The sequence below is a fragment of the Salvelinus sp. IW2-2015 genome, unplaced genomic scaffold (assembly GCF_002910315.2).
Source record: "Salvelinus sp. IW2-2015 unplaced genomic scaffold, ASM291031v2 Un_scaffold992, whole genome shotgun sequence".
NCBI classification, from domain to species: domain Eukaryota; kingdom Metazoa; phylum Chordata; class Actinopteri; order Salmoniformes; family Salmonidae; genus Salvelinus; species Salvelinus sp. IW2-2015.
In genome coordinates this window covers 198,855-205,519 of record NW_019942676.1, presented here as the reverse complement: position 1 = coordinate 205,519, position 6,665 = coordinate 198,855, and the positions used below count along the sequence as shown (strand labels likewise).

General features: G+C 47.4%; 1 protein-coding gene across 1 annotated transcript in view; it reads left to right on the top strand.

Annotated features, from left to right (window-relative positions):
- The window catches only part of grin2ba (glutamate receptor, ionotropic, N-methyl D-aspartate 2B, genome duplicate a), a 140,041-nt gene that overhangs the window by 107,573 nt on the left and 25,803 nt on the right, over nt 1-6,665 (top strand).

Below are 6,665 nucleotides of genomic sequence, written 5' to 3'. Positions count from 1 at the left end.
TTGACACAATCTGACATGTGGCCTGTGTGTTCACCGTACTGTATCTACACAATCTGACATGTGGCCTGTGTGTCACCGTACTGCTATCTACATTAATCTTGACATGGTGGCCTGTGTGTTCACCGTACTGTTCTCCATCATCTGACATGTGGCCTGTGTGTTCACCGTACTGTATCTACATAATCTGACATGTGGCCTGTGTGTTCAGCGTACTGTATCTACATAATCTGACATGTGGCCTGTGTGCGTTAATGACACGTCCTCCCCTGGGCTTTATGCGTTGACTAAGAGGAAGGGGTGTATATAGGTGTGTGGTGATTTTACTGAGAGAGAGCGAGCTAGGAGGGCAGTGAGTGGGAGAAGGTGACATAGGCAGGAAAGTTAAACACATTTCACAGCAAAGAACAGTATCATTACAGCGATGGAGAGAAACAGGGGGTAGAAGTGAAGTGAAGAGAGAAATATGGCCCGTCTCCCCCCTCTCTTTTCCCCTCTTCTATCACACTCTCTCTCTCTCTCTGTGAGATTATGGTTCCCATAGCAACGCAGCAGATTGGCTTGGAAATCTTGGTGGTTGAGGGTACCATGGCAACACATTACATATGCTTGTGTGAGTCTCTGTGTCGCCGTTGTCAACGTGTGTAGGATGGTACAGTATACACATTTGCACACAAATACCCCACATGTACATTGTCATGCATAACTATACCATCCTAAACGTTCAAGAGGACACATTCTCCAGTCACCTTGTAAATGGTTTATCATTTATGCAGCATATTCCATAGGCTTTGCYTCGGTGCCAAGGTTGCCTCTGATTCGCATGGCATTTCTAACAGACGGTTCTCTATTATTTCTCCACTTAATATTTCATACTTTATCTTTCCACGTGCAGTAGAGAGAGATAAAAGTAGAACGATTCGGTTGAAGGATATTTGAGAAATGTTGAAAGGACGTTGTAAATCCTGTGTTTTGGACCCGTGACATTTCGGAGCACACAGAAGAAGAATGCTGTTTGCCAGTTTGCATCTACCTGTTTACCTATCATGTCATTCTATCAAGCGAATCCACACTCTCCCACTCTCCTACACAGATCATACCAAGGTGCAGCGGTGTACTGTATACCTCTCGTTACGCAACATACAGGTAACGGCCAAAAGAAAACACCATAATAAAGTGTTTAATAGGGTGTCGAGCCAGAACAGCTTCAGTGCACCTCGGCATAGATTCTACAAGTGTCTGGAACTCTATTGGAAGGATGTGACACCATTCTTCCATGAGAAATTCCAACATTTGGTGTTATGTTGACGGTGGTGGAAAACGTTGTCATGCTCATCAAACTATTCAGTGACCACTCAGGGCATTGTCATCTTATGTGGGCATAGCCATGGTAGCCAAAATAATGGCCTGCCCAGCATTTCTATACATGACCCTAAGCATGATGGGATGTTAAGTGCTTAATTAACTCAGGAACCACACCTGCTTTCAATATACTATGAATCCCTCATTTACTCAAGTGTTTCCATTATTTTGGCAGTTACCTGGAGATGTCACAGTCAAACGCTCCCTCTTTCGTGTGTGGATGTGTGTGGATGTGTGTGGATGTGTGTAGATGTGTGTGGATGTGTGTGGATGACAGGGGCTGACGTGTGAATGTGTGAATGTGTGACTGTGACTCCATGCTGGCATGCTGAGGTCTGTGGAGAGCTGCTCTGTGTGGAGAGGAAGTGAGGGGTCGGGTCCTCAGGGAAGCAGATGGGAGAACATTGATAGTGGTGAGCTTTTCTAGTGGTTCAGTATGTGTAGTTACTGGTATGCAGTGTGCCGGTCTGCCTGGCTAGTGTCGCTGGGCATGTTGTTGGGCATGCTGCTTAGCTCTCAATGCAGAGACCATTCAGTTCAGGAGGGTAGCACAAAAATGAGCGTGTGCAGTACGGACACACACACACACACACACATACACACACACAAACACACACACACATGTCACTCTCAGCTCCAGTCATGCCTCATTGTTGTCATTTATTTATTTATCTATGTATTGTGTGCGTGGTTTTGAGGCAGAGTGTTGCCATGGAAACAGTAACCCAGGAAAAAAAAGAGAGAGAGGCGGAGAGAGAGAGGGCAGAGCAGAGACAGGAGAGAGAGAGGCAGAGAGAGACGCAGAGAAGAGCGGAGAAGAGAGAGGGCAGAGAGAGAGAGAGAGAAGCAGAGAGAGAGAGAGAGAGGCAGAGAGAGAGAGAGGCGGAGAGGAGAGGCAGAGAGAAGAGAGAGAGAGGAGAGAGAGAGAGGAGAGAGAGAGAGGCAGAGCGAGAAGAGAAAGTGAGGAGGGCAGAGAGAGAGAGCAGAGGAGGAGAGGACGACCGGACAGAGAGCAGAGAGAGAACGAGAGAGGCCCAGAGAGAGAGCAGAGAGAGAAGAGAGAGAATGGAGGGAGGAGGAGCAGAGACAGAAGCAGAGAGATGAGCAGAAGGAAGAAAGGGGCCGAGACAGCTAGTTAGGTAGAATGGATGTGTGGCAGAAAATATTTGAACTCACTGACAGAAACACATTCTCACAACACGACACACCACACACACACTCCACACAACACCACACACGCACACACACACACACACACACACGACAACCACACACACACACACACACACACAACACATAGCACACACACACCAACACTCCACAGCACACACACTCTATCCACACACATGGCACAATTATATCTCCGATAGAATCCAACAGAGAGAAACCGCTGACATGAAACGAGCGCACATTGGAAGGGGTTGAATGTCATGATCGCAGGAGACTGTTGCAGTGCTGATATGCCTCCTCACTGCAGCATTAAGTAGAATGCCTTCACCCTGTTCTCATCTTATCCTATTCTGTGCTGGATTTATTTTATTCTTTCACTGCACCCCATCATCGCCACTCTACTCTGTGATGTGGAATAAGAGCCTTACTAATCTGAATCCTCTGTTCGCTCTGTCCGCAGGTACTGAGTGAACGTGACGGTTTGAGGGCCGGAACGCGTCTTCAGTGAGGACGGCTACCAATGCTCCCAAACTGGGTTCTCATCCTACTGACAAAGATGAGCAGTGCGGACAAGTGTAAGGCTTCCAGCTCTGTACGGTGTGGTCTGTGTGGTGTGTTGTGTGGTGTGTGTGTGTGTGTGTGTGTGTGTGTGTGTGTGTGTGTGTGTGTGTGTTGTGTGTGTGTGTGTGTGTGTGTGTGTGTGGTGTGGGTGGTGTGTTGTGTGTGTGTGTGTGTGTGTGTGTGTGTGTGTGTGTTGTATTTCCTACATCTCTGGCGTGGTGTGGTGTATGGTAATGTGTTTTGATGAGTGTGTGAGTGTGGTGGTGTGAGTGGTGTGAGTGAGTGTGGTGTATGTGCTATATGTGTTTGTCGCTGCCGTGGTGGTCCTCCAGGCTCTCTTGTGTCTCGTTCCTACCCTTCGACCCCCACCCCGGATGTTGGCCCCGTCTGGCGTGCAAGTCCACGAGCTAGCGATCCCATGTAATTGATGGTTGGATACGGTAGTGAACCAGGGCACATGTTAGATTTATGTAAATTTTTACAGTGTTGGAACAACCGGGCCATGTTCAGATTATGTAGGATACAAGGTAGGTGAACCAAGGCAATGTAGATTATGTAGGATCAGGTACGGGTGAACACAAAGGCCACATGTAGATTATGTAGATCGTAAGGTGGAACACACAGGCAATTCGATTATGTAGATAGTAAGGTGAAACACACAGGCACATTCAGTGATGTGATACAGTACGGTGAACACACGGCACTGTCAGATTATGTATACGTACGGTGGACACACAGGCCAATGTCAGATTATGTAGATACAGTATCGGTGAACACCAGGCCACATGTCAAGATTATGTAGTACAGTAGCGGTGAACACAGGACATGTCAGTTATGTAGATAATACGGTGAACACACAGGCCCACATGTCGATTTGTAGATTAGTACAGTGACGTACGTTGGTGGTGTGTGTGTGTTGGTGTGTGTGTGTGTGTGTGTGTGTGCTGTGTGTGTGTGTGGTGTGTGTGTGTGTGTGTGTTGAGAGACAGAGAGCGAGCAGACAGGGGGAGAACGGAGTCTGACCAGTTCCCATTAAAGCCCATCATAACAGGTACCATTTAACACATCGCAAAAGCTTGTGAAGTAGTTCACTTCATCCTAACAGATATCAAGCAGGAGTTTATGGACTGCGCTGCCTATGATGGACTGCAGAGGCCATCCAAGACCATGCAGGGTCAAATACTGTCAAGCATTTGTTCTTCGTCCAAAGACAAATACGCAGACCTACATTTCACAACACTTAAAAGCATTGACCTTTTCCACAACGCTCTTTTAACATGTAACTTGTTATGTTAGTTGGTCAGAGTAGCTTTGTTTAGACATGATCCAGCTGCCTTCAGGTTCACCAATGAATCGGTCCATACTCTACTGTATGTAAAGTACAGGTAAAAGGAATTCAATTATTCCATGGTGTGTTTTCTCCTGACTCTAAATGATTCTCTTTATAGAAGAAAAATATTCATTTAGAATTTAAAAAAACAACCATCTATGATACCTTATACGGTGTCTAGATCTTGACAAATACTCGGGCAATAGGATTTCATTTTGTTTTTCACACATGACTTATAGCGCAATAGGTCCCTAATTCCGGGATTCAATAGTGAAAACCTAAGGGAAGTTACGAGGACAACATACGGTTTCATATTTGCTAGAGTCACACAGAAAGGCCTGCTGTTAAGTGGCATAGATCTTTATTTTTTTTATCGCGATAATTAAAAGAGCGACATAAATTGACGATAATAGTAATATAGGCTGTCTAGGTCTGATAACCCTGGCATCCTATGCTGCTCTCATAGCCATAGTGTATATTATCACATGAGAGGAGCACTGATTGAGTAGAAGAGTCTAAATCTGTCTAATCTGTGGGCCTGCTGCTAATCAGGCTTCTTGACCCGTGATGAGACGAGGGTTATCAGCAACAGGTTCATGTGTTCATGTAAAACCAGAGATGATCTGGAGAGAGGTTCGAGCATTGAGTTTAATTCAAATGCACAGCCTAGTTTTGATTATGAAACAGTGGGTTAGAGGCGGCTGGGGAGAGTATTACAGAGTGACAATATACGGGACTACTAGTAGCCGTTGCCGTTATCTATAAAGCACGGGGCAGTGGCAAACAAATACGGGCATAAGTAAGAGGCCTACGCTGAATGGAACGTGAAGCTTTCCTGTTGGAGACAATACAGAGGCAGAGGTCTTCGAAGTGAGCTAGACTCAGTTTAGGGGCTTTGAACTGCAACAGAAATTTGTGCGAGAGAAGATAGCTCAGAGCATCCGGTGCTGCCGTCATAAGCAACAGAAACGCACTCAGGCGCTCAACAAGCCCTAATCAGTGGGGGAAACAGCAGCCAAACCCATTTGGTGTCCAACAGGATGCCCAACAATCCCCAACATAGAGGCAGAGTGGAAAACATAGAGTAGGGTGGATGCCCGGAATCATACCAGCTCAGTTCCGAGCAGGCAACGGGCTACTGTTTCTGACTGGAAAAGGCACTGCGGACAATTTAAAGCGCTGGGCTATGAAAGGCGGCGGCAGGAATGCTCTGCATGGCACAACCGAGTTTAAAAGGGCGGGCAGAGGAAAAGGAGAGGGTCGGGTGTGGGGGTGGTGGGAGCACGGGGAGGGGGGTGTTTTGTGGGGAGGGAGTGTGTGTGTTGTGTGTGGTTAATCCTGTGTGTGCAGAGTGTTGAAAGATTTCAAGGGTTGGACTAGGCGATTCGCCCAGATTTTACGCTGAGCCCGGTCATTGGGGTTCCCCAGAAAGTGGCCCTTCTTGTCGTGGCCGTTGTGACTCAGAGTCGTGAGAAAGGGTTGTGGTGCCCCTCTGTCGAGCATCATGGTGGAGGTTGATTGGGCTGATGAACAGCCACACGGATAGCGGGCGCAGCGAGCCTCCAGAGACGTAGTTCACTCGTCATTACGAACAGAGGATACTTATGAGCTTGTAGGAGAAGAGGCAGGAGAGAGAGAGATGAGAAGGAGGGGGGTTATGAGAGAGGAGAGAGAAAGAGATGAGGGACGAGGCGAACCGAGTAGAGTGATGAGAAATAGGAGAAGGGGAGGCAGAAAGAGAGATGTGATCCTAACTGCGTGTCGACAGAGGAGACAGTGGAACAGGAGGGAGTGATGGGAAGGAGAGTAGAGGAAAGGGGTTATTCACTCGAAGGGGGTAAACCACTATGAGGTGTGTGGCACACCATGACTAGCCCCCTCTCCTCTCTTGTCAGTCAAACTGCATCCTCAGCGCCTCTCCGCTGCTCCCGGCGCTTGGATAGGTCTGGCAACGATTACCAGGCAACTGGACAGAAATAGACGACAGCATCACCTGTAGACCGGGCTTGGGAGACAGCTCAGTCCTCTCCAGGCATAATCTAATGTCACACTCTGTTGACGATTTCTCAGGCTTTTATAGTCACCTACAACAAGGATAATATAGAACTAGAGTGTCTGCATGCTAGTGGAGAGGGTTGGTTGATGTAGCCGAGTGGAACTGTCATCCTAGGACATGAGGAAAATGTGTGACAACTTTAGACAATCTCATTCCCTTAGGATGGGGGTGAAACAGGAAGTGGGGGAC